Here is a 25,461-nt window from a genome sequence, read left to right on the forward strand (position 1 = left end):
TATGGCGCTGGGAGAGGAGAAAACAGCTTCTATGCAGCTGCCTCTTGCCAACTTGAGTGATGACCTCCAGGAGCTGATCCTGCTCCTGATTGGAGGAGAGTAGCGTACTTGGCGTGTGGGCAGCCGAGTTGGGATTGGCGGAAGAGGACTATAAAGGAGGAGAGAGACAACATGCACCAGGAACATCTAAGGGGAACACCTGTGCAGCCCCCGAGAGAGCCGGCCGGCCGGCCGGCGGTGTGCCGCTCCCCCGCGGAAGTGGGGAATGTGGCAGGGGGAACCGCCCTTCCACGGAGGTGGAAGGGACGGTAGCCAACCCGGGAAGAACCAGCAGCAAACCCGGGGAGGGCCGAGCAGACGAAAGAACAGCGCAGGGTCCTGTGTCGTTCCTCCATGAAGAGGGGGAGCGACAGTCTCGAACTGGCTGCCGGGCTGGAGGGTGCGGGTCGCGCTGAAGCGCCCCACCCTCCCGTGAGGGAACGGGCGCTGAGGACGGAAATCCCTCTGTGCCACGAAGGGTGTCGGGGTGTGCGACTGTGTGCCCCTTGTGTAGGCGTGTGTGTGTGTGTGTGTGTGTGTGTGTGTGTGAGTGCCCACGCGAGCGTGCGGCGGGGGTGATTCCGTGCGCTGCCGCCCTCCTTCCCGACCTGCTGCCCCACTTGGGCCCCCGTGACCGAGCGGGGACAAGGGTCCCCAGGCCCTCAGCTGTCCTCGCGGCGTGGGAGTGTGTGGAGGCGCGGCGGCCGTGCCGGGGGAGGGCGGGCGACCTGTGCGTCAGCGGTGGGGGGGCTGCTGGCGGCCGGGTAGGAGGGAAGGCCCGGGCCGCGGTGGTGTGGGGCGCCGAACCCCCTGGTGCCGGGACCCGCGAGCCGCGGGGCGCAGCCCTGGGCAGGCGTGGAGGCTGCCGGGCACGGCTGGCGTGTGGCTGGGCGATGGCGGCAGGCAGGGGATCCGGCCTAGAAAGAGAGAGTAGGAGTTCCCTGTGGCCAGCGGCAGCCGGAGGAGGTTGGCTCCCCTTGGCTTGGCGGCAGCGTGCCGACTGGGCGCCCGGTGCTGCAGGTCCTGGGCTGGGCAGGCGGAGGGCTGGAGTTCGGGCACTGGTGCAGGGCTAGGCGGAGGGCGGCTGAGGAGGGGGGGGAGGAGGAGAAGAGAAGAGAAGAGAAAAGAGGGAGGAGGCGGAGGAGAAGCGGCAGCGGGAGCGGGAGCGGGAGTGGGAATGGGAATGGGAATGGGAGTGAGAGCGGGGAGCGGGCAGGAGGAGGAGGAGGCGGCGGCGGCGGCGGCGGCGGCTGTGCGGGCGCGCACTCAAGAGGGGCCTGGAGGCGGCCTCTGGCGTCTACGGCCATACCACCCTGAACGCGCCCGATCTCGTCTGATCTCGGAAGCTAAGCAGGGTCGGGCCTGGTTAGTACTTGGATGGGAGACCGCCTGGGAATACCGGGGGCTGTAGGCTTTTGCCCCGCGGCACCCTCCCCTTTTGCTCGCCTTTGGCTGGCTGCCTAGCCACGCCCCCATCCGCCAGCCCGCACGCCGGGACCCCTGCGACCCCCAACGCAGCTCCAGCAGGGGGCAGAAGCCCGACCCCTCCACCTGGCAGCCCCAGCCCGCCCGCGCCTCGGGCCTGGGCCTGGGCCTGGGCCTGGGCCTGGGCACGGGCACGGGCACGGGCGGGCCGGCCAGCTGTCCCCGGCTGCCGCAGCCCCACTGCCAACCCCGGGGCCCACCCCGGGACACAGGCCACGCCCCGCGCCATCCCAGCGCGCCCCCTCCAACCCCAAACCAGCGACTCACCGCCCGCCAGGGCGCTCCCCTGCCGGCCGCCCCAACCCCGCAGCCCGCCGCACCAGCAGCTCCCGGCACCTGCACTCCCACCGCCCCTCCCGGGCTCCTGTCTCCCAGGGAGCCCAATGACTGTGACCACGACCACGACCACCGCCCGAAGACGACGCCAGGGCGCAGTTGCCCACCACTCAGGGCCCGGTGCCTCGCGCAGCCCAACCCGCGGGCCCTCTGCGCCACCTGGCCGTGCGGCGGCCACGCGCCACAGCCGCGGAAGCCCTCCAGAGCGCAAAGGAGGGACCCCACACCAAGCCTCGCAGGCAATACAGGCACCCTCTCCCTCTGTCTCTGACTTACACCAACACCTACACGTCTCTCTCTCTTTCTCTCTCTCTCTCTGTCTCTCTCTCCTCTCTCTGTCCCCCTCTCCCCCATCAGCCCTGACTCACACAGCATCCAAACGGGGCACCCTTTTGGCAGGCCAGGCAGAGACCCGCGGCCACAGGCTGCGTGCCCACAGGACCTCCCCGGGACAGAGGGTCCGTGGCAGGCAGGCAGCACACAGCCTGTGGTCTCTGTGGGGAGCAACTCGGATTGGACTGAGTTACTGGAATTAAGACTTATTCTATGCATCTGCTCTCCCACAATATGGCGCTGGGAGAGGAGAAAACAGCTTCTATGCAGCTGCCTCTTGCCAACTTGAGTGATGACCTCCAGGAGCTGATCCTGCTCCTGATTGGAGGAGAGCAGCGTACTTGGCGTGTGGGCAGCCGAGTTGGGATTGGCGGAAGAGGACTATAAAGGAGGAGAGAGACAACATGCACCAGGAACATCTAAGGGGAACACCTGTGCAGCCCCCGAGAGAGCCGGCCGGCCGGCCGGCGGTGTGCCGCTCCCCCGCGGAAGTGGGGAATGTGGCAGGGGGAACCGCCCTTCCACGGAGGTGGAAGGGACGGTAGCCAACCCGGGAAGAACCAGCAGCAAACCCGGGGAGGGCCGAGCAGACGAAAGAACAGCGCAGGGTCCTGTGTCGTTCCTCCATGAAGAGGGGGAGCGACAGTCTCGAACTGGCTGCCGGGCTGGAGGGTGCGGGTCGCGCTGAAGCGCCCCACCCTCCCGTGAGGGAACGGGCGCTGAGGACGGAAATCCCTCTGTGCCACGAAGGGTGTCGGGGTGTGCGACTGTGTGCCCCTTGTGTAGGCGTGTGTGTGTGTGTGTGTGTGTGTGTGTGTGAGTGCCCACGCGAGCGTGCGGCGGGGGTGATTCCGTGCGCTGCCGCCCTCCTTCCCGACCTGCTGCCCCACTTGGGCCCCCGTGACCGAGCGGGGACAAGGGTCCCCAGGCCCTCAGCTGTCCTCGCGGCGTGGGAGTGTGTGGAGGCGCGGCGGCCGTGCCGGGGGAGGGCGGGCGACCTGTGCGTCAGCGGTGGGGGGGCTGCTGGCGGCCGGGTAGGAGGGAAGGCCCGGGCCGCGGTGGTGTGGGGCGCCGAACCCCCTGGTGCCGGGACCCGCGAGCCGCGGGGCGCAGCCCTGGGCAGGCGTGGAGGCTGCCGGGCACGGCTGGCGTGTGGCTGGGCGATGGCGGCAGGCAGGGGATCCGGCCTAGAAAGAGAGAGTAGGAGTTCCCTGTGGCCAGCGGCAGCCGGAGGAGGTTGGCTCCCCTTGGCTTGGCGGCAGCGTGCCGACTGGGCGCCCGGTGCTGCAGGTCCTGGGCTGGGCAGGCGGAGGGCTGGAGTTCGGGCACTGGTGCAGGGCTAGGCGGAGGGCGGCTGAGGAGGGGGGGGAGGAGGAGAAGAGAAGAGAAGAGAAAAGAGGGAGGAGGCGGAGGAGAAGCGGCAGCGGGAGCGGGAGCGGGAGTGGGAATGGGAATGGGAATGGGAGTGAGAGCGGGGAGCGGGCAGGAGGAGGAGGAGGCGGCGGCGGCGGCGGCGGCGGCTGTGCGGGCGCGCACTCAAGAGGGGCCTGGAGGCGGCCTCTGGCGTCTACGGCCATACCACCCTGAACGCGCCCGATCTCGTCTGATCTCGGAAGCTAAGCAGGGTCGGGCCTGGTTAGTACTTGGATGGGAGACCGCCTGGGAATACCGGGGGCTGTAGGCTTTTGCCCCGCGGCACCCTCCCCTTTTGCTCGCCTTTGGCTGGCTGCCTAGCCACGCCCCCATCCGCCAGCCCGCACGCCGGGACCCCTGCGACCCCCAACGCAGCTCCAGCAGGGGGCAGAAGCCCGACCCCTCCACCTGGCAGCCCCAGCCCGCCCGCGCCTCGGGCCTGGGCCTGGGCCTGGGCCTGGGCACGGGCACGGGCACGGGCACGGGCACGGGCACGGGCGGGCCGGCCAGCTGTCCCCGGCTGCCGCAGCCCCACCGCCAACCCCGGGGCCCACCCCGGGACACAGGCCACGCCCCGCGCCATCCAGCGCGCCCCCTCCAACCCCAAACCAGCGACTCACCGCCCGCCAGGGCGCTCCCCTGCCGGCCGCCCCAACCCCGCAGCCCGCCGCACCAGCAGCTCCCGGCACCTGCACTCCCACCGCCCCTCCCGGGCTCCTGTCTCCCAGGGAGCCCAATGACTGTGACCACGACCACGACCACGACCACCGCCCGAAGACGACGCCAGGGCGCGGTTGCCCACCACTCAGGGCCCGGTGCCTCGCGCAGCCCAACCCGCGGGCCCTCTGCGCCACCTGGCCGTGCGGCGGCCACGCGCCACAGCCGCGGAAGCCCTCCAGAGCGCAAAGGAGGGACCCCACACCAAGCCTCGCAGGCAATACAGGCACCCTCTCCCTCTGTCTCTGACTTACACCAACACCTACACGTCTCTCTCTCTTTCTCTCTCTCTCTCTGTCTCTCTCTCCTCTCTCTGTCCCCCTCTCCCCCATCAGCCCTGACTCACACAGCATCCAAACGGGGCACCCTTTTGGCAGGCCAGGCAGAGACCCGCGGCCACAGGCTGCGTGCCCACAGGACCTCCCCGGGACAGAGGGTCCGTGGCAGGCAGGCAGCACACAGCCTGTGGTCTCTGTGGGGAGCAACTCGGATTGGACTGAGTTACTGGAATTAAGACTTATTCTATGCATCTGCTCTCCCACAATATGGCGCTGGGAGAGGAGAAAACAGCTTCTATGCAGCTGCCTCTTGCCAACTTGAGTGATGACCTCCAGGAGCTGATCCTGCTCCTGATTGGAGGAGAGCAGCGTACTTGGCGTGTGGGCAGCCGAGTTGGGATTGGCGGAAGAGGACTATAAAGGAGGAGAGAGACAACATGCACCAGGAACATCTAAGGGGAACACCTGTGCAGCCCCCGAGAGAGCCGGCCGGCCGGCCGGCGGTGTGCCGCTCCCCCGCGGAAGTGGGGAATGTGGCAGGGGGAACCGCCCTTCCACGGAGGTGGAAGGGACGGTAGCCAACCCGGGAAGAACCAGCAGCAAACCCGGGGAGGGCCGAGCAGACGAAAGAACAGCGCAGGGTCCTGTGTCGTTCCTCCATGAAGAGGGGGAGCGACAGTCTCGAACTGGCTGCCGGGCTGGAGGGTGCGGGTCGCGCTGAAGCGCCCCACCCTCCCGTGAGGGAACGGGCGCTGAGGACGGAAATCCCTCTGTGCCACGAAGGGTGTCGGGGTGTGCGACTGTGTGCCCCTTGTGTAGGCGTGTGTGTGTGTGTGTGTGTGTGTGTGTGTGTGAGTGCCCACGCGAGCGTGCGGCGGGGGTGATTCCGTGCGCTGCCGCCCTCCTTCCCGACCTGCTGCCCCACTTGGGCCCCCGTGACCGAGCGGGGACAAGGGTCCCCAGGCCCTCAGCTGTCCTCGCGGCGTGGGAGTGTGTGGAGGCGCGGCGGCCGTGCCGGGGGAGGGCGGGCGACCTGTGCGTCAGCGGTGGGGGGGCTGCTGGCGGCCGGGTAGGAGGGAAGGCCCGGGCCGCGGTGGTGTGGGGCGCCGAACCCCCTGGTGCCGGGACCCGCGAGCCGCGGGGCGCAGCCCTGGGCAGGCGTGGAGGCTGCCGGGCACGGCTGGCGTGTGGCTGGGCGATGGCGGCAGGCAGGGGATCCGGCCTAGAAAGAGAGAGTAGGAGTTCCCTGTGGCCAGCGGCAGCCGGAGGAGGTTGGCTCCCCTTGGCTTGGCGGCAGCGTGCCGACTGGGCGCCCGGTGCTGCAGGTCCTGGGCTGGGCAGGCGGAGGGCTGGAGTTCGGGCACTGGTGCAGGGCTAGGCGGAGGGCGGCTGAGGAGGGGGGGGAGGAGGAGAAGAGAAGAGAAGAGAAAAGAGGGAGGAGGCGGAGGAGAAGCGGCAGCGGGAGCGGGAGCGGGAGTGGGAATGGGAATGGGAATGGGAGTGAGAGCGGGGAGCGGGCAGGAGGAGGAGGAGGCGGCGGCGGCGGCGGCGGCGGCGGCTGTGCGGGCGCGCACTCAAGAGGGGCCTGGAGGCGGCCTCTGGCGTCTACGGCCATACCACCCTGAACGCGCCCGATCTCGTCTGATCTCGGAAGCTAAGCAGGGTCGGGCCTGGTTAGTACTTGGATGGGAGACCGCCTGGGAATACCGGGGGCTGTAGGCTTTTGCCCCGCGGCACCCTCCCCTTTTGCTCGCCTTTGGCTGGCTGCCTAGCCACGCCCCCATCCGCCAGCCCGCACGCCGGGACCCCTGCGACCCCCAACGCAGCTCCAGCAGGGGGCAGAAGCCCGACCCCTCCACCTGGCAGCCCCAGCCCGCCCGCGCCTCGGGCCTGGGCCTGGGCCTGGGCCTGGGCCTGGGCCTGGGCCTGGGCACGGGCACGGGCACGGGCGGGCCGGCCAGCTGTCCCCGGCTGCCGCAGCCCCACTGCCAACCCCGGGGCCCACCCCGGGACACAGGCCACGCCCCGCGCCATCCCAGCGCGCCCCCTCCAACCCCAAACCAGCGACTCACCGCCCGCCAGGGCGCTCCCCTGCCGGCCGCCCCAACCCCGCAGCCCGCCGCACCAGCAGCTCCCGGCACCTGCACTCCCACCGCCCCTCCCGGGCTCCTGTCTCCCAGGGAGCCCAATGACTGTGACCACGACCACGACCACCGCCCGAAGACGACGCCAGGGCGCAGTTGCCCACCACTCAGGGCCCGGTGCCTCGCGCAGCCCAACCCGCGGGCCCTCTGCGCCACCTGGCCGTGCGGCGGCCACGCGCCACAGCCGCGGAAGCCCTCCAGAGCGCAAAGGAGGGACCCCACACCAAGCCTCGCAGGCAATACAGGCACCCTCTCCCTCTGTCTCTGACTTACACCAACACCTACACGTCTCTCTCTCTTTCTCTCTCTCTCTCTGTCTCTCTCTCCTCTCTCTGTCCCCCTCTCCCCCATCAGCCCTGACTCACACAGCATCCAAACGGGGCACCCTTTTGGCAGGCCAGGCAGAGACCCGCGGCCACAGGCTGCGTGCCCACAGGACCTCCCCGGGACAGAGGGTCCGTGGCAGGCAGGCAGCACACAGCCTGTGGTCTCTGTGGGGAGCAACTCGGATTGGACTGAGTTACTGGAATTAAGACTTATTCTATGCATCTGCTCTCCCACAATATGGCGCTGGGAGAGGAGAAAACAGCTTCTATGCAGCTGCCTCTTGCCAACTTGAGTGATGACCTCCAGGAGCTGATCCTGCTCCTGATTGGAGGAGAGCAGCGTACTTGGCGTGTGGGCAGCCGAGTTGGGATTGGCGGAAGAGGACTATAAAGGAGGAGAGAGACAACATGCACCAGGAACATCTAAGGGGAACACCTGTGCAGCCCCCGAGAGAGCCGGCCGGCCGGCCGGCGGTGTGCCGCTCCCCCGCGGAAGTGGGGAATGTGGCAGGGGGAACCGCCCTTCCACGGAGGTGGAAGGGACGGTAGCCAACCCGGGAAGAACCAGCAGCAAACCCGGGGAGGGCCGAGCAGACGAAAGAACAGCGCAGGGTCCTGTGTCGTTCCTCCATGAAGAGGGGGAGCGACAGTCTCGAACTGGCTGCCGGGCTGGAGGGTGCGGGTCGCGCTGAAGCGCCCCACCCTCCCGTGAGGGAACGGGCGCTGAGGACGGAAATCCCTCTGTGCCACGAAGGGTGTCGGGGTGTGCGACTGTGTGCCCCTTGTGTAGGCGTGTGTGTGTGTGTGTGTGTGTGTGTGTGAGTGCCCACGCGAGCGTGCGGCGGGGGTGATTCCGTGCGCTGCCGCCCTCCTTCCCGACCTGCTGCCCCACTTGGGCCCCCGTGACCGAGCGGGGACAAGGGTCCCCAGGCCCTCAGCTGTCCTCGCGGCGTGGGAGTGTGTGGAGGCGCGGCGGCCGTGCCGGGGGAGGGCGGGCGACCTGTGCGTCAGCGGTGGGGGGGCTGCTGGCGGCCGGGTAGGAGGGAAGGCCCGGGCCGCGGTGGTGTGGGGCGCCGAACCCCCTGGTGCCGGGACCCGCGAGCCGCGGGGCGCAGCCCTGGGCAGGCGTGGAGGCTGCCGGGCACGGCTGGCGTGTGGCTGGGCGATGGCGGCAGGCAGGGGATCCGGCCTAGAAAGAGAGAGTAGGAGTTCCCTGTGGCCAGCGGCAGCCGGAGGAGGTTGGCTCCCCTTGGCTTGGCGGCAGCGTGCCGACTGGGCGCCCGGTGCTGCAGGTCCTGGGCTGGGCAGGCGGAGGGCTGGAGTTCGGGCACTGGTGCAGGGCTAGGCGGAGGGCGGCTGAGGAGGGGGGGGAGGAGGAGAAGAGAAGAGAAGAGAAAAGAGGGAGGAGGCGGAGGAGAAGCGGCAGCGGGAGCGGGAGCGGGAGTGGGAATGGGAATGGGAATGGGAGTGAGAGCGGGGAGCGGGCAGGAGGAGGAGGCGGCGGCGGCGGCGGCGGCGGCGGCTGTGCGGGCGCGCACTCAAGAGGGGCCTGGAGGCGGCCTCTGGCGTCTACGGCCATACCACCCTGAACGCGCCCGATCTCGTCTGATCTCGGAAGCTAAGCAGGGTCGGGCCTGGTTAGTACTTGGATGGGAGACCGCCTGGGAATACCGGGGGCTGTAGGCTTTTGCCCCGCGGCACCCTCCCCTTTTGCTCGCCTTTGGCTGGCTGCCTAGCCACGCCCCCATCCGCCAGCCCGCACGCCGGGACCCCTGCGACCCCCAACGCAGCTCCAGCAGGGGGCAGAAGCCCGACCCCTCCACCTGGCAGCCCCAGCCCGCCCGCGCCTCGGGCCTGGGCCTGGGCCTGGGCCTGGGCACGGGCACGGGCACGGGCACGGGCACGGGCGGGCCGGCCAGCTGTCCCCGGCTGCCGCAGCCCCACCGCCAACCCCGGGGCCCACCCCGGGACACAGGCCACGCCCCGCGCCATCCAGCGCGCCCCCTCCAACCCCAAACCAGCGACTCACCGCCCGCCAGGGCGCTCCCCTGCCGGCCGCCCCAACCCCGCAGCCCGCCGCACCAGCAGCTCCCGGCACCTGCACTCCCACCGCCCCTCCCGGGCTCCTGTCTCCCAGGGAGCCCAATGACTGTGACCACGACCACGACCACGACCACCGCCCGAAGACGATGCCAGGGCGCGGTTGCCCACCACTCAGGGCCCGGTGCCTCGCGCAGCCCAACCCGCGGGCCCTCTGCGCCACCTGGCCGTGCGGCGGCCACGCGCCACAGCCGCGGAAGCCCTCCAGAGCGCAAAGGAGGGACCCCACACCAAGCCTCGCAGGCAATACAGGCACCCTCTCCCTCTGTCTCTGACTTACACCAACACCTACACGTCTCTCTCTCTTTCTCTCTCTCTCTCTGTCTCTCTCTCCTCTCTCTGTCCCCCTCTCCCCCATCAGCCCTGACTCACACAGCATCCAAACGGGGCACCCTTTTGGCAGGCCAGGCAGAGACCCGCGGCCACAGGCTGCGTGCCCACAGGACCTCCCCGGGACAGAGGGTCCGTGGCAGGCAGGCAGCACACAGCCTGTGGTCTCTGTGGGGAGCAACTCGGATTGGACTGAGTTACTGGAATTAAGACTTATTCTATGCATCTGCTCTCCCACAATATGGCGCTGGGAGAGGAGAAAACAGCTTCTATGCAGCTGCCTCTTGCCAACTTGAGTGATGACCTCCAGGAGCTGATCCTGCTCCTGATTGGAGGAGAGCAGCGTACTTGGCGTGTGGGCAGCCGAGTTGGGATTGGCGGAAGAGGACTATAAAGGAGGAGAGAGACAACATGCACCAGGAACATCTAAGGGGAACACCTGTGCAGCCCCCGAGAGAGCCGGCCGGCCGGCGGTGTGCCGCTCCCCCGCGGAAGTGGGGAATGTGGCAGGGGGAACCGCCCTTCCACGGAGGTGGAAGGGACGGTAGCCAACCCGGGAAGAACCAGCAGCAAACCCGGGGAGGGCCGAGCAGACGAAAGAACAGCGCAGGGTCCTGTGTCGTTCCTCCATGAAGAGGGGGAGCGACAGTCTCGAACTGGCTGCCGGGCTGGAGGGTGCGGGTCGCGCTGAAGCGCCCCACCCTCCCGTGAGGGAACGGGCGCTGAGGACGGAAATCCCTCTGTGCCACGAAGGGTGTCGGGGTGTGCGACTGTGTGCCCCTTGTGTAGGCGTGTGTGTGTGTGTGTGTGTGTGTGTGTGTGTGAGTGCCCACGCGAGCGTGCGGCGGGGGTGATTCCGTGCGCTGCCGCCCTCCTTCCCGACCTGCTGCCCCACTTGGGCCCCCGTGACCGAGCGGGGACAAGGGTCCCCAGGCCCTCAGCTGTCCTCGCGGCGTGGGAGTGTGTGGAGGCGCGGCGGCCGTGCCGGGGGAGGGCGGGCGACCTGTGCGTCAGCGGTGGGGGGGCTGCTGGCGGCCGGGTAGGAGGGAAGGCCCGGGCCGCGGTGGTGTGGGGCGCCGAACCCCCTGGTGCCGGGACCCGCGAGCCGCGGGGCGCAGCCCTGGGCAGGCGTGGAGGCTGCCGGGCACGGCTGGCGTGTGGCTGGGCGATGGCGGCAGGCAGGGGATCCGGCCTAGAAAGAGAGAGTAGGAGTTCCCTGTGGCCAGCGGCAGCCGGAGGAGGTTGGCTCCCCTTGGCTTGGCGGCAGCGTGCCGACTGGGCGCCCGGTGCTGCACTGCAGGTCCTGGGCTGGGCAGGCGGAGGGCTGGAGTTCGGGCACTGGTGCAGGGCTAGGCGGAGTGCGGCTGAGGGGGGGGGGAGGAGGAGGAGAAGAGAAGAGAAGAGAAAAGAGGGAGGAGGCGGAGGAGAAGCGGCAGGGGGAGCGGGAGCGGGAGCGGGAATGGGAATGGGAATGGGAATGGGAATGGGAGTGAGAGCGGGGAGCGGGCAGGAGGAGGAGGAGGAGGCGGCGGCGGCGGCGGCGGCGGCGGCGGCTGTGCGGGCGCGCACTCAAGAGGGGCCTGGAGGCAGCCTCTGGCGTCTACGGCCATACCACCCTGAACGCGCCCGATCTCGTCTGATCTCGGAAGCTAAGCAGGGTCGGGCCTGGTTAGTACTTGGATGGGAGACCGCCTGGGAATACCGGGTGCTGTAGGCTTTTGCCCCGCGGCACCCTCCCCTTTTGCTCGCCTTTGGCTGGCTGCCTAGCCACGCCCCCATCCGCCAGCCCGCACGCCGGGACCCCTGCGACCCCCAACGCAGCTCCAGCAGGGGGCAGAAGCCCGACCCCTCCACCTGGCAGCCCCAGCCCGCCCGCGCCTCGGGCCTGGGCCTGGGCCTGGGCCTGGGCACGGGCACGGGCACGGGCACGGGCACGGGCACGGGCGGGCCGGCCAGCTGTCCCCGGCTGCCGCAGCCCCACCGCCAACCCCGGGGCCCACCCCGGGACACAGGCCACGCCCCGCGCCATCCAGCGCGCCCCCTCCAACCCCAAACCAGCGACTCACCGCCCGCCAGGGCGCTCCCCTGCCGGCCGCCCCAACCCCGCAGCCCGCCGCACCAGCAGCTCCCGGCACCTGCACTCCCACCGCCCCTCCCGGGCTCCTGTCTCCCAGGGAGCCCAATGACTGTGACCACGACCACGACCACGACCACCGCCCGAAGACGACGCCAGGGCGCGGTTGCCCACCACTCAGGGCCCGGTGCCTCGCGCAGCCCAACCCGCGGGCCCTCTGCGCCACCTGGCCGTGCGGCGGCCACGCGCCACAGCCGCGGAAGCCCTCCAGAGCGCAAAGGAGGGACCCCACACCAAGCCTCGCAGGCAATACAGGCACCCTCTCCCTCTGTCTCTGACTTACACCAACACCTACACGTCTCTCTCTCTTTCTCTCTCTCTCTCTGTCTCTCTCTCCTCTCTCTGTCCCCCTCTCCCCCATCAGCCCTGACTCACACAGCATCCAAACGGGGCACCCTTTTGGCAGGCCAGGCAGAGACCCGCGGCCACAGGCTGCGTGCCCACAGGACCTCCCCGGGACAGAGGGTCCGTGGCAGGCAGGCAGCACACAGCCTGTGGTCTCTGTGGGGAGCAACTCGGATTGGACTGAGTTACTGGAATTAAGACTTATTCTATGCATCTGCTCTCCCACAATATGGCGCTGGGAGAGGAGAAAACAGCTTCTATGCAGCTGCCTCTTGCCAACTTGAGTGATGACCTCCAGGAGCTGATCCTGCTCCTGATTGGAGGAGAGCAGCGTACTTGGCGTGTGGGCAGCCGAGTTGGGATTGGCGGAAGAGGACTATAAAGGAGGAGAGAGACAACATGCACCAGGAACATCTAAGGGGAACACCTGTGCAGCCCCCGAGAGAGCCGGCCGGCCGGCCGGCGGTGTGCCGCTCCCCCGCGGAAGTGGGGAATGTGGCAGGGGGAACCGCCCTTCCACGGAGGTGGAAGGGACGGTAGCCAACCCGGGAAGAACCAGCAGCAAACCCGGGGAGGGCCGAGCAGACGAAAGAACAGCGCAGGGTCCTGTGTCGTTCCTCCATGAAGAGGGGGAGCGACAGTCTCGAACTGGCTGCCGGGCTGGAGGGTGCGGGTCGCGCTGAAGCGCCCCACCCTCCCGTGAGGGAACGGGCGCTGAGGACGGAAATCCCTCTGTGCCACGAAGGGTGTCGGGGTGTGCGACTGTGTGCCCCTTGTGTAGGCGTGTGTGTGTGTGTGTGTGTGTGTGTGTGAGTGCCCACGCGAGCGTGCGGCGGGGGTGATTCCGTGCGCTGCCGCCCTCCTTCCCGACCTGCTGCCCCACTTGGGCCCCCGTGACCGAGCGGGGACAAGGGTCCCCAGGCCCTCAGCTGTCCTCGCGGCGTGGGAGTGTGTGGAGGCGCGGCGGCCGTGCCGGGGGAGGGCGGGCGACCTGTGCGTCAGCGGTGGGGGGGCTGCTGGCGGCCGGGTAGGAGGGAAGGCCCGGGCCGCGGTGGTGTGGGGCGCCGAACCCCCTGGTGCCGGGACCCGCGAGCCGCGGGGCGCAGCCCTGGGCAGGCGTGGAGGCTGCCGGGCACGGCTGGCGTGTGGCTGGGCGATGGCGGCAGGCAGGGGATCCGGCCTAGAAAGAGAGAGTAGGAGTTCCCTGTGGCCAGCGGCAGCCGGAGGAGGTTGGCTCCCCTTGGCTTGGCGGCAGCGTGCCGACTGGGCGCCCGGTGCTGCAGGTCCTGGGCTGGGCAGGCGGAGGGCTGGAGTTCGGGCACTGGTGCAGGGCTAGGCGGAGGGCGGCTGAGGAGGAGGGGGGGGGAGGAGGAGAAGAGAAGAGAAGAGAAAAGAGGGAGGAGGCGGAGGAGAAGCGGCAGTGGGAGCGGGAGCGGGAGTGGGAATGGGAATGGGAATGGGAGTGAGAGCGGGGAGCGGGCAGGAAGAGGAGGCGGCGGCGGCGGCGGCGGCGGCGGCGGCTGTGCGGGCGCGCACTCAAGAGGGGCCTGGAGGCGGCCTCTGGCGTCTACGGCCATACCACCCTGAACGCGCCCGATCTCGTCTGATCTCGGAAGCTAAGCAGGGTCGGGCCTGGTTAGTACTTGGATGGGAGACCGCCTGGGAATACCGGGGGCTGTAGGCTTTTGCCCCGCGGCACCCTCCCCTTTTGCTCGCCTTTGGCTGGCTGCCTAGCCACGCCCCCATCCGCCAGCCCGCACGCCGGGACCCCTGCGACCCCCAACGCAGCTCCAGCAGGGGGCAGAAGCCCGACCCCTCCACCTGGCAGCCCCAGCCCGCCCGCGCCTCGGGCCTGGGCCTGGGCCTGGGCCTGGGCACGGGCACGGGCACGGGCACGGGCACGGGCACGGGCACGGGCGGGCCGGCCAGCTGTCCCCGGCTGCCGCAGCCCCACCGCCAACCCCGGGGCCCACCCCGGGACACAGGCCACGCCCCGCGCCATCCAGCGCGCCCCCTCCAACCCCAAACCAGCGACTCACCGCCCGCCAGGGCGCTCCCCTGCCGGCCGCCCCAACCCCGCAGCCCGCCGCACCAGCAGCTCCCGGCACCTGCACTCCCACCGCCCCTCCCGGGCTCCTGTCTCCCAGGGAGCCCAATGACTGTGACCACGACCACGACCACGACCACCGCCCGAAGACGACGCCAGGGCGCGGTTGCCCACCACTCAGGGCCCGGTGCCTCGCGCAGCCCAACCCGCGGGCCCTCTGCGCCACCTGGCCGTGCGGCGGCCACGCGCCACAGCCGCGGAAGCCCTCCAGAGCGCAAAGGAGGGACCCCACACCAAGCCTCGCAGGCAATACAGGCACCCTCTCCCTCTGTCTCTGACTTACACCAACACCTACACGTCTCTCTCTCTTTCTCTCTCTCTCTCTGTCTCTCTCTCCTCTCTCTGTCCCCCTCTCCCCCATCAGCCCTGACTCACACAGCATCCAAACGGGGCACCCTTTTGGCAGGCCAGGCAGAGACCCGCGGCCACAGGCTGCGTGCCCACAGGACCTCCCCGGGACAGAGGGTCCGTGGCAGGCAGGCAGCACACAGCCTGTGGTCTCTGTGGGGAGCAACTCGGATTGGACTGAGTTACTGGAATTAAGACTTATTCTATGCATCTGCTCTCCCACAATATGGCGCTGGGAGAGGAGAAAACAGCTTCTATGCAGCTGCCTCTTGCCAACTTGAGTGATGACCTCCAGGAGCTGATCCTGCTCCTGATTGGAGGAGAGCAGCGTACTTGGCGTGTGGGCAGCCGAGTTGGGATTGGCGGAAGAGGACTATAAAGGAGGAGAGAGACAACATGCACCAGGAACATCTAAGGGGAACACCTGTGCAGCCCCCGAGAGAGCCGGCCGGCCGGCCGGCGGTGTGCCGCTCCCCCGCGGAAGTGGGGAATGTGGCAGGGGGAACCGCCCTTCCACGGAGGTGGAAGGGACGGTAGCCAACCCGGGAAGAACCAGCAGCAAACCCGGGGAGGGCCGAGCAGACGAAAGAACAGCGCAGGGTCCTGTGTCGTTCCTCCATGAAGAGGGGGAGCGACAGTCTCGAACTGGCTGCCGGGCTGGAGGGTGCGGGTCGCGCTGAAGCGCCCCACCCTCCCGTGAGGGAACGGGCGCTGAGGACGGAAATCCCTCTGTGCCACGAAGGGTGTCGGGGTGTGCGACTGTGTGCCCCTTGTGTAGGCGTGTGTGTGTGTGTGTGTGTGTGTGAGTGCCCACGCGAGCGTGCGGCGGGGGTGATTCCGTGCGCTGCCGCCCTCCTTCCCGACCTGCTGCCCCACTTGGGCCCCCGTGACCGAGCGGGGACAAGGGTCCCCAGGCCCTCAGCTGTCCTCGCGGCGTGGGAGTGTGTGGAGGCGCGGCGGCCGTGCCGGGGGAGGGCGGGCGACCTGTGCGTCAGCGGTGGGGGGGCTGCTGGCGGCCGGGTAGGAGGGAAGGCCCGGGCCGCGGTGGTGTGGGGCGCCGAACCCCCTGGTGCCGGGACCCGCGAGCCGCGGGGCGCAGCCCTGGGCAGGCGTGGAGGCTGCCGGGCACGGCTGGCGTGTGGCTGGGCGATGGCGGCAGGCAGGGGATCCGGCCTAGAAAGAGAGAGTAGGAGTTCCCTGTGGCCAGCGGCAGCCGGAGGAGGTTGGCTCCCCTTGGCTTGGCGGCAGCGTGCCGACTGGGCGCCCGGTGCTGCAGGTCCTGGGCTGGGCAGGCGGAGGGCTGGAGTTCGGGCACTGGTGCAGGGCTAGGCGGAGGGCGGCTGAGGAGGAGGGGGGGGAGGAGGAGAAGAGAAGAGAAAAGAGGGAGGAGGCGGAGGAGAAGCGGCAGCGGGAGCGGGAGCGGGAGTGGGAATGGGAATGGGAATGGGAGTGAGAGCGGGGAGCGGGCAGGAAGAGGAGGCGGCGGCGGCGGCGGCGGCGGCGGCGGCTGTGCGGGCGCGCACTCAAGAGGGGCCTGGAGGCGGCCTCTGGCGTCTACGGCCATACCACCCTGAACGCGCCCGATCTCGTCTGATCTCGGAAGCTAAGCAGGGTCGGGCCTGGTTAGTACTTGGATGGGAGACCGCCTGGGAATACCGGGTGCTGTAGGCTTTTGCCCCGCGGCACCCTCCCCTTTTGCTCGCCTTTGGCTGGCTGCCTAGCCACGCCCCCATCCGCCAGCCCGCACGCCGGGACCCCTGCGACCCCCAACGCAGCTCCAGCAGGGGGCAGAAGCCCGACCCCTCCACCTGGCAGCCCCAGCCCGCCCGCGCCTCGGGCCTGGGCCTGGGCCTGGGCCTGGGCACGGGCACGGGCACGGGCACGGGCACGGGCACGGGCACGGGCGGGCCGGCCAGCTGTCCCCGGCTGCCGCAGCCCCACCGCCAACCCCGGGGCCCACCCCGGGACACAGGCCACGCCCCGCGCCATCCAGCGCGCCCCCTCCAACCCCAAACCAGCGACTCACCGCCCGCCAGGGCGCTCCCCTGCCGGCCGCCCCAACCCCGCAGCCCGCCGCACCAGCATCTCCCGGCACCTGCACTCCCACCGCCCCTCCCGGGCTCCTGTCTCCCAGGGAGCCCAATGACTGTGACCACGACCACGACCACGACCACCGCCCGAAGACGACGCCAGGGCGCGGTTGCCCACCACTCAGGGCCCGGTGCCTCGCGCAGCCCAACCCGCGGGCCCTCTGCGCCACCTGGCCGTGCGGCGGCCACGCGCCACAGCCGCGGAAGCCCTCCAGAGCGCAAAGGAGGGACCCCACACCAAGCCTCGCAGGCAATACAGGCACCCTCTCCCTCTGTCTCTGACTTACACCAACACCTACACGTCTCTCTCTCTTTCTCTCTCTCTCTCTGTCTCTCTCTCCTCTCTCTGTCCCCCTCTCCCCCATCAGCCCTGACTCACACAGCATCCAAACGGGGCACCCTTTTGGCAGGCCAGGCAGAGACCCGCGGCCACAGGCTGCGTGCCCACAGGACCTCCCCGGGACAGAGGGTCCGTGGCAGGCAGGCAGCACACAGCCTGTGGTCTCTGTGGGGAGCAACTCGGATTGGACTGAGTTACTGGAATTAAGACTTATTCTATGCATCTGCTCTCCCACAATATGGCGCTGGGAGAGGAGAAAACAGCTTCTATGCAGCTGCCTCTTGCCAACTTGAGTGATGACCTCCAGGAGCTGATCCTGCTCCTGATTGGAGGAGAGCAGCGTACTTGGCGTGTGGGCAGCCGAGTTGGGATTGGCGGAAGAGGACTATAAAGGAGGAGAGAGACAACATGCACCAGGAACATCTAAGGGGAACACCTGTGCAGCCCCCGAGAGAGCCGGCCGGCCGGCCGGCGGTGTGCCGCTCCCCCGCGGAAGTGGGGAATGTGGCAGGGGGAACCGCCCTTCCACGGAGGTGGAAGGGACGGTAGCCAACCCGGGAAGAACCAGCAGCAAACCCGGGGAGGGCCGAGCAGACGAAAGAACAGCGCAGGGTCCTGTGTCGTTCCTCCATGAAGAGGGGGAGCGACAGTCTCGAACTGGCTGCCGGGCTGGAGGGTGCGGGTCGCGCTGAAGCGCCCCACCCTCCCGTGAGGGAACGGGCGCTGAGGACGGAAATCCCTCTGTGCCACGAAGGGTGTCGGGGTGTGCGACTGTGTGCCCCTTGTGTAGGCGTGTGTGTGTGTGTGTGTGTGTGTGTGTGTGAGTGCCCACGCGAGCGTGCGGCGGGGGTGATTCCGTGCGCTGCCGCCCTCCTTCCCGACCTGCTGCCCCACTTGGGCCCCCGTGACCGAGCGGGGACAAGGGTCCCCAGGCCCTCAGCTGTCCTCGCGGCGTGGGAGTGTGTGGAGGCGCGGCGGCCGTGCCGGGGGAGGGCGGGCGACCTGTGCGTCAGCGGTGGGGGGGCTGCTGGCGGCCGGGTAGGAGGGAAGGCCCGGGCCGCGGTGGTGTGGGGCGCCGAACCCCCTGGTGCCGGGACCCGCGAGCCGCGGGGCGCAGCCCTGGGCAGGCGTGGAGGCTGCCGGGCACGGCTGGCGTGTGGCTGGGCGATGGCGGCAGGCAGGGGATCCGGCCTAGAAAGAGAGAGTAGGAGTTCCCTGTGGCCAGCGGCAGCCGGAGGAGGTTGGCTCCCCTTGGCTTGGCGGCAGCGTGCCGACTGGGCGCCCGGTGCTGCAGGTCCTGGGCTGGGCAGGCGGAGGGCTGGAGTTCGGGCACTGGTGCAGGGCTAGGCGGAGGGCGGCTGAGGAGGAGGGGGGGGAGGAGGAGAAGAGAAGAGAAGAGAAAAGAGGGAGGAGGCGGAGGAGAAGCGGCAGCGGGAGCGGGAGCGGGAGTGGGAATGGGAATGGGAATGGGAGTGAGAGCGGGGAGCGGGCAGGAAGAGGAGGAGGCGGCGGCGGCGGCGGCGGCGGCGGCGGCGGCGGCGGCTGTGCGGGCGCGCACTCAAGAGGGGCCTGGAGGCGGCCTCTGGCGTCTACGGCCATACCACCCTGAACGCGCCCGATCTCGTCTGATCTCGGAAGCTAAGCAGGGTCGGGCCTGGTTAGTACTTGGATGGGAGACCGCCTGGGAATACCGGGTGCTGTAGGCTTTTGCCCCGCGGCACCCTCCCCTTTTGCTCGCCTTTGGCTGGCTGCCTAGCCACGCCCCCATCCGCCAGCCCGCACGCCGGGACCCCTGCGACCCCCAACGCAGCTCCAGCAGGGGGCAGAAGCCCGACCCCTCCACCTGGCAGCCCCAGCCCGCCCGCGCCTCGGGCCTGGGCCTGGGCCTGGGCCTGGGCACGGGCACGGGCACGGGCACGGGCACGGGCACGGGCACGGGCGGGCCGGCCAGCTGTCCCCGGCTGCCGCAGCCCCACCGCCAACCCCGGGGCCCACCCCGGGACACAGGCCACGCCCCGCGCCATCCAGCGCGCCCCCTCCAACCCCAAACCAGCGACTCACCGCCCGCCAGGGCGCTCCCCTGCCGGCCGCCCCAACCCCGCAGCCCGCCGCACCAGCAGCTCCCGGCACCTGCACTCCCACCGCCCCTCCCGGGCTCCTGTCTCCCAGGGAGCCCAATGACTGTGACCACGACCACGACCACGACCACCGCCCGAAGACGACGCCAGGGCGCGGTTGCCCACCACTCAGGGCCCGGTGCCTCGCGCAGCCCAACCCGCGGGCCCTCTGCGCCACCTGGCCGTGCGGCGGCCACGCGCCACAGCCGCGGAAGCCCTCCAGAGCGCAAAGGAGGGACCCCACACCAAGCCTCGCAGGCAATACAGGCACCCTCTCCCTCTGTCTCTGACTTACACCAACACCTACACGTCTCTCTCTCTTTCTCTCTCTCTCTCTGTCTCTCTCTCCTCTCTCTGTCCCCCTCTCCCCCATCAGCCCTGACTCACACAGCATCCAAACGGGGCACCCTTTTGGCAGGCCAGGCAGAGACCCGCGGCCACAGGCTGCGTGCCCACAGGACCTCCCCGGGACAGAGGGTCCGTGGCAGGCAGGCAGCACACAGCCTGTGGTCTCTGTGGGGAGCAACTCGGATTGGACTGAGTTACTGGAATTAAGACTTATTCTATGCATCTGCTCTCCCACAATATGGCGCTGGGAGAGGAGAAAACAGCTTCTATGCAGCTGCCTCTTGCCAACTTGAGTGATGACCTCCAGGAGCTGATCCTGCTCCTGATTGGAGGAGAGTAGCGTACTTGGCGTGTGGGCAGCCGAGTTGGGATTGGCGGAAGAGGACTATAAAGGAGGAGAGAGACAACATGCACCAGGAACATCTAAGGGGAACACCTGTGCAGCCCCCGAGAGAGCCGGCCGGCCGGCCGGCGGTGTGCCGCTCCCCCGCGGAAGTGGGGAATGTGGCAGGGGGAACCGCCCTTCCACGGAGGTGGAAGGGACGGTAGCCAACCCGGGAAGAACCAGCAGCAAACCCGGGGAGGGCCGAGCAGACGAAAGAACAGCGCAGGGTCCTGTGTCGTTCCTCCATGAAGAGGGGGAGCGACAGTCTCGAACTGGCTGCCGGGCTGGAGGGTGCGGGTCGCGCTGAAGCGCCCCACCCTCCCGTGAGGGAACGGGCGCTGAGGACGGAAATCCCTCTGTGCCACGAAGGGTGTCGGGGTGTGCGACTGTGTGCCCCTTGTGTAGGCGTGTGTGTGTGTGTGTGTGTGTGTGTGAGTGCCCACGCGAGCGTGCGGCGGGGGTGATTCCGTGCGCTGCCGCCCTCCTTCCCGACCTGCTGCCCCACTTGGGCCCCCGTGACCGAGCGGGGACAAGGGTCCCCAGGCCCTCAGCTGTCCTCGCGGCGTGGGAGTGTGTGGAGGCGCGGCGGCCGTGCCGGGGGAGGGCGGGCGACCTGTGCGTCAGCGGTGGGGGGGCTGCTGGCGGCCGGGTAGGAGGGAAGGCCCGGGCCGCGGTGGTGTGGGGCGCCGAACCCCCTGGTGCCGGGACCCGCGAGCCGCGGGGCGCAGCCCTGGGCAGGCGTGGAGGCTGCCGGGCACGGCTGGCGTGTGGCTGGGCGATGGCGGCAGGCAGGGGATCCGGCCTAGAAAGAGAGAGTAGGAGTTCCCTGTGGCCAGCGGCAGCCGGAGGAGGTTGGCTCCCCTTGGCTTGGCGGCAGCGTGCCGACTGGGCGCCCGGTGCTGCAGGTCCTGGGCTGGGCAGGCGGAGGGCTGGAGTTCGGGCACTGGTGCAGGGCTAGGCGGAGGGCGGCTGAGGAGGAGGGGGGGGGAGGAGGAGAAGAGAAGAGAAGAGAAAAGAGGGAGGAGGCGGAGGAGAAGCGGCAGCGGGAGCGGGAGCGGGAGTGGGAATGGGAATGGGAATGGGAGTGAGAGCGGGGAGCGGGCAGGAAGAGGCGGCGGCGGCGGCGGCGGCGGCGGCGGCGGCGGCGGCGGCGGCGGCGGCTGTGCGGGCGCGCACTCAAGAGGGGCCTGGAGGCGGCCTCTGGCGTCTACGGCCATACCACCCTGAACGCGCCCGATCTCGTCTGATCTCGGAAGCTAAGCAGGGTCGGGCCTGGTTAGTACTTGGATGGGAGACCGCCTGGGAATACCGGGTGCTGTAGGCTTTTGCCCCGCGGCACCCTCCCCTTTTGCTCGCCTTTGGCTGGCTGCCTAGCCACGCCCCCATCCGCCAGCCCGCACGCCGGGACCCCTGCGACCCCCAACGCAGCTCCAGCAGGGGGCAGAAGCCCGACCCCTCCACCTGGCAGCCCCAGCCCGCCCGCGCCTCGGGCCTGGGCCTGGGCCTGGGCCTGGGCACGGGCACGGGCACGGGCACGGGCACGGGCGGGCCGGCCAGCTGTCCCCGGCTGCCGCAGCCCCACCGCCAACCCCGGGGCCCACCCCGGGACACAGGCCATGCCCCGCGCCATCCAGCGCGCCCCCTCCAACCCCAAACCAGCGACTCACCGCCCGCCAGGGCGCTCCCCTGCCGGCCGCCCCAACCCCGCAGCCCGCCGCACCAGCAGCTCCCGGCACCTGCACTCCCACCGCCCCTCCCGGGCTCCTGTCTCCCAGGGAGCCCAATGACTGTGACCACGACCACGACCACGACCACCGCCCGAAGACGACGCCAGGGCGCGGTTGCCCACCACTCAGGGCCCGGTGCCTCGCGCAGCCCAACCCGCGGGCCCTCTGCGCCACCTGGCCGTGCGGCGGCCACGCGCCACAGCCGCGGAAGCCCTCCAGAGCGCAAAGGAGGGACCCCACACCAAGCCTCGCAGGCAATACAGGCACCCTCTCCCTCTGTCTCTGACTTACACCAACACCTACACGTCTCTCTCTCTTTCTCTCTCTCTCTCTGTCTCTCTCTCCTCTCTCTGTCCCCCTCTCCCCCATCAGCCCTGACTCACACAGCATCCAAACGGGGCACCCTTTTGGCAGGCCAGGCAGAGACCCGCGGCCACAGGCTGCGTGCCCACAGGACCTCCCCGGGACAGAGGGTCCGTGGCAGGCAGGCAGCACACAGCCTGTGGTCTCGAACTGGCTGCCGGGCTGGAGGGTGCGGGTCGCGCTGAAGCGCCCCACCCTCCCGTGAGGGAACGGGCGCTGAGGACGGAAATCCCTCTGTGCCACGAAGGGTGTCGGGGTGTGCGACTGTGTGCCCCTTGTGTAGGCGTGTGTGTGTGTGTGTGTGTGTGTGAGTGCCCACGCGAGCGTGCGGCGGGGGTGATTCCGTACGCTGCCGCCCTCCTTCCCGACCTGCTGCCCCACTTGGGCCCCCGTGACCGAGCGGGGACAAGGGTCCCCAGGCCCTCAGCTGTCCTCGCGGCGTGGGAGTGTGTGGAGGCGCGGCGGCCGTGCCGGGGGAGGGCGGGCGACCTGTGCGTCAGCGGTGGGGGGGCTGCTGGCGGCCGGGTAGGAGGGAAGGCCCGGGCCGCGGTGGTGTGGGGCGCCGAACCCCCTGGTGCCGGGACCCGCGAGCCGCGGGGCGCAGCCCTGGGCAGGCGTGGAGGCTGCCGGGCACGGCTGGCGTGTGGCTGGGCGATGGCGGCAGGCAGGGGATCCGGCCTAGAAAGAGAGAGTAGGAGTTCCCTGTGGCCAGCGGCAGCCGGAGGAGGTTGGCTCCCCTTGGCTTGGCGGCAGCGTGCCGACTGGGCGCCCGGTGCTGCACTGCAGGTCCTGGGCTGGGCAGGCGGAGGGCTGGAGTTCGGGCACTGGTGCAGGGCTAGGCGGAGGGCGGCTGAGGAGGAGGGGGGGGGAGGAGGAGAAGAGAAGAGAAGAGAAAAGAGGGAGGAGGCGGAGGAGAAGCGGCAGCGGGAGCGGGAGCGGGAGTGGGAATGGGAATGGGAATGGGAATGGGAATGGGAATGGGAATGGGAGTGAGAGCGGGGAGCGGGCAGGAGGAGGAGGAGGAGGAGGCGGCGGCGGCGGCGGAGGCGGCGGCGGCGGCTGTGCGGGCGCGCACTCAAGAGGGGCCTGGAGGCGGCCTCTGGCGTCTATGGCCATACCACCCTGAACGCGCCCGATCTCGTCTGATCTCGGAAGCTAAGCAGGGTCGGGCCTGGTTAGTACTTGGATGGGAGACCGCCTGGGAATACCGGGTGCTGTAGGCTTTTGCCCCGCGGCACCCTCCCCTTTTGCTCGCCTTTGGCTGGCTGCCTAGCCACGCCCCCATCCGCCAGCCGGGACCCCTGCGACCCCCAACGCAGCTCCAGCAGGGGGCAGAAGCCCGACCCCTCCACCTGGCAGCCCCAGCCCGCCCGCGCCTCGGGCCTGGGCCTGGGCCTGGGCCTGGGCCTGGGCCTGGGCCTGGGCACGGGCACGGGCACGGGCGGGCCGGCCAGCTGTCCCCGGCTGCCGCAGCCCCACTGCCAACCCCGGGGCCCACCCCGGGACACAGGCCACGCCCCGCGCCATCCCAGCGCGCCCCCTCCAACCCCAAACCAGCGACTCACCGCCCGCCAGGGCGCTCCCCTGCCGGCCGCCCCAACCCCGCAGCCCGCCGCACCAGCAGCTCCCGGCACCTGCACTCCCACCGCCCCTCCCGGGCTCCTGTCTCCCAGGGAGCCCAATGACTGTGACCACGACCACGACCACCGCCCGAAGACGACGCCAGGGCGCAGTTGCCCACCACTCAGGGCCCGGTGCCTCGCGCAGCCCAACCCGCGGGCCCTCTGCGCCACCTGGCCGTGCGGCGGCCACGCGCCACAGCCGCGGAAGCCCTCCAGAGCGCAAAGGAGGGACCCCACACCAAGCCTCGCAGGCAATACAGGCACCCTCTCCCTCTGTCTCTGACTTACACCAACACCTACACGTCTCTCTCTCTTTCTCTCTCTCTCTCTGTCTCTCTCTCCTCTCTCTGTCCCCCTCTCCCCCATCAGCCCTGACTCACACAGCATCCAAACGGGGCACCCTTTTGGCAGGCCAGGCAGAGACCCGCGGCCACAGGCTGCGTGCCCACAGGACCTCCCCGGGACAGAGGGTCCGTGGCAGGCAGGCAGCACACAGCCTGTGGTCTCTGTGGGGAGCAACTCGGATTGGACTGAGTTACTGGAATTAAGACTTATTCTATGCATCTGCTCTCCCACAATATGGCGCTGGGAGAGGAGAAAACAGCTTCTATGCAGCTGCCTCTTGCCAACTTGAGTGATGACCTCCAGGAGCTGATCCTGCTCCTGATTGGAGGAGAGCAGCGTACTTGGCGTGTGGGCAGCCGAGTTGGGATTGGCGGAAGAGGACTATAAAGGAGGAGAGAGACAACATGCACCAGGAACATCTAAGGGGAACACCTGTGCAGCCCCCGAGAGAGCCGGCCGGCCGGCCGGCGGTGTGCCGCTCCCCCGCGGAAGTGGGGAATGTGGCAGGGGGAACCGCCCTTCCACGGAGGTGGAAGGGACGGTAGCCAACCCGGGAAGAACCAGCAGCAAACCCGGGGAGGGCCGAGCAGACGAAAGAACAGCGCAGGGTCCTGTGTCGTTCCTCCATGAAGAGGGGGAGCGACAGTCTCGAACTGGCTGCCGGGCTGGAGGGTGCGGGTCGCGCTGAAGCGCCCCACCCTCCCGTGAGGGAACGGGCGCTGAGGACGGAAATCCCTCTGTGCCACGAAGGGTGTCGGGGTGTGCGACTGTGTGCCCCTTGTGTAGGCGTGTGTGTGTGTGTGTGTGTGTGTGTGTGAGTGCCCACGCGAGCGTGCGGCGGGGGTGATTCCGTGCGCTGCCGCCCTCCTTCCCGACCTGCTGCCCCACTTGGGCCCCCGTGACCGAGCGGGGACAAGGGTCCCCAGGCCCTCAGCTGTCCTCGCGGCGTGGGAGTGTGTGGAGGCGCGGCGGCCGTGCCGGGGGAGGGCGGGCGACCTGTGCGTCAGCGGTGGGGGGGCTGCTGGCGGCCGGGTAGGAGGGAAGGCCCGGGCCGCGGTGGTGTGGGGCGCCGAACCCCCTGGTGCCGGGACCCGCGAGCCGCGGGGCGCAGCCCTGGGCAGGCGTGGAGGCTGCCGGGCACGGCTGGCGTGTGGCTGGGCGATGGCGGCAGGCAGGGGATCCGGCCTAGAAAGAGAGAGTAGGAGTTCCCTGTGGCCAGCGGCAGCCGGAGGAGGTTGGCTCCCCTTGGCTTGGCGGCAGCGTGCCGACTGGGCGCCCGGTGCTGCAGGTCCTGGGCTGGGCAGGCGGAGGGCTGGAGTTCGGGCACTGGTGCAGGGCTAGGCGGAGGGCGGCTGAGGAGGAGGGGGGGGGAGGAGGAGAAGAGAAGAGAAGAGAAAAGAGGGAGGAGGCGGAGGAGAAGCGGCAGTGGGAGCGGGAGCGGGAGTGGGAATGGGAATGGGAATGGGAGTGAGAGCGGGGAGCGGGCAGGAAGAGGAGGCGGCGGCGGCGGCGGCGGCGGCGGCGGCTGTGCGGGCGCGCACTCAAGAGGGGCCTGGAGGCGGCCTCTGGCGTCTACGGCCATACCACCCTGAACGCGCCCGATCTCGTCTGATCTCGGAAGCTAAGCAGGGTCGGGCCTGGTTAGTACTTGGATGGGAGACCGCCTGGGAATACCGGGGGCTGTAGGCT

At 69.7% G+C, this 25,461-nt stretch overlaps 11 non-coding genes across 11 annotated transcripts; all 11 read left to right on the forward strand.

The window, feature by feature from the left end:
• The first annotated feature begins 1,334 nt into the window (after positions 1–1,334).
• LOC149123877 (5S ribosomal RNA) lies at positions 1,335–1,453 on the forward strand. Its single transcript, XR_016215555.1, has one exon. It is a non-coding gene; the product is annotated as a 5S ribosomal RNA (ribosomal RNA).
• A 2,305-nt stretch (positions 1,454–3,758) lies between these two features.
• Positions 3,759–3,877, forward strand: LOC149123878 (5S ribosomal RNA). The gene has a single exon (XR_016215556.1). It is a non-coding gene; the product is annotated as a 5S ribosomal RNA (ribosomal RNA).
• Positions 3,878–6,204: 2,327 nt separating this feature from the next.
• On the forward strand, positions 6,205–6,323 carry LOC149123879 (5S ribosomal RNA). The gene has a single exon (XR_016215557.1). It is a non-coding gene; the product is annotated as a 5S ribosomal RNA (ribosomal RNA).
• Positions 6,324–8,638: 2,315 nt separating this feature from the next.
• On the forward strand, positions 8,639–8,757 carry LOC149123880 (5S ribosomal RNA). The gene has a single exon (XR_016215558.1). It is a non-coding gene; the product is annotated as a 5S ribosomal RNA (ribosomal RNA).
• Positions 8,758–11,099: 2,342 nt separating this feature from the next.
• Positions 11,100–11,218, forward strand: LOC149123881 (5S ribosomal RNA). The gene has a single exon (XR_016215179.1). It is a non-coding gene; the product is annotated as a 5S ribosomal RNA (ribosomal RNA).
• Positions 11,219–13,545: 2,327 nt separating this feature from the next.
• On the forward strand, positions 13,546–13,664 carry LOC149123882 (5S ribosomal RNA). Its single transcript, XR_016215560.1, has one exon. It is a non-coding gene; the product is annotated as a 5S ribosomal RNA (ribosomal RNA).
• A 2,323-nt stretch (positions 13,665–15,987) lies between these two features.
• LOC149123883 (5S ribosomal RNA) lies at positions 15,988–16,106 on the forward strand. Its single transcript, XR_016215183.1, has one exon. It is a non-coding gene; the product is annotated as a 5S ribosomal RNA (ribosomal RNA).
• Positions 16,107–18,452: 2,346 nt separating this feature from the next.
• Positions 18,453–18,571, forward strand: LOC149123884 (5S ribosomal RNA). The gene has a single exon (XR_016215184.1). It is a non-coding gene; the product is annotated as a 5S ribosomal RNA (ribosomal RNA).
• Positions 18,572–20,920: 2,349 nt separating this feature from the next.
• LOC149123885 (5S ribosomal RNA) lies at positions 20,921–21,039 on the forward strand. The gene has a single exon (XR_016215188.1). It is a non-coding gene; the product is annotated as a 5S ribosomal RNA (ribosomal RNA).
• Positions 21,040–22,909: 1,870 nt separating this feature from the next.
• LOC149123886 (5S ribosomal RNA) lies at positions 22,910–23,028 on the forward strand. The gene has a single exon (XR_016215491.1). It is a non-coding gene; the product is annotated as a 5S ribosomal RNA (ribosomal RNA).
• A 2,314-nt stretch (positions 23,029–25,342) lies between these two features.
• On the forward strand, positions 25,343–25,461 carry LOC149123887 (5S ribosomal RNA). Its single transcript, XR_016215561.1, has one exon. It is a non-coding gene; the product is annotated as a 5S ribosomal RNA (ribosomal RNA).

The sequence above is a fragment of the Oryctolagus cuniculus genome, chromosome 10, assembly GCF_051225735.1.
Source record: "Oryctolagus cuniculus isolate XC-2025 breed Fujian yellow rabbit chromosome 10, ASM5122573v1, whole genome shotgun sequence".
NCBI lineage: Eukaryota > Metazoa > Chordata > Mammalia > Lagomorpha > Leporidae > Oryctolagus > Oryctolagus cuniculus.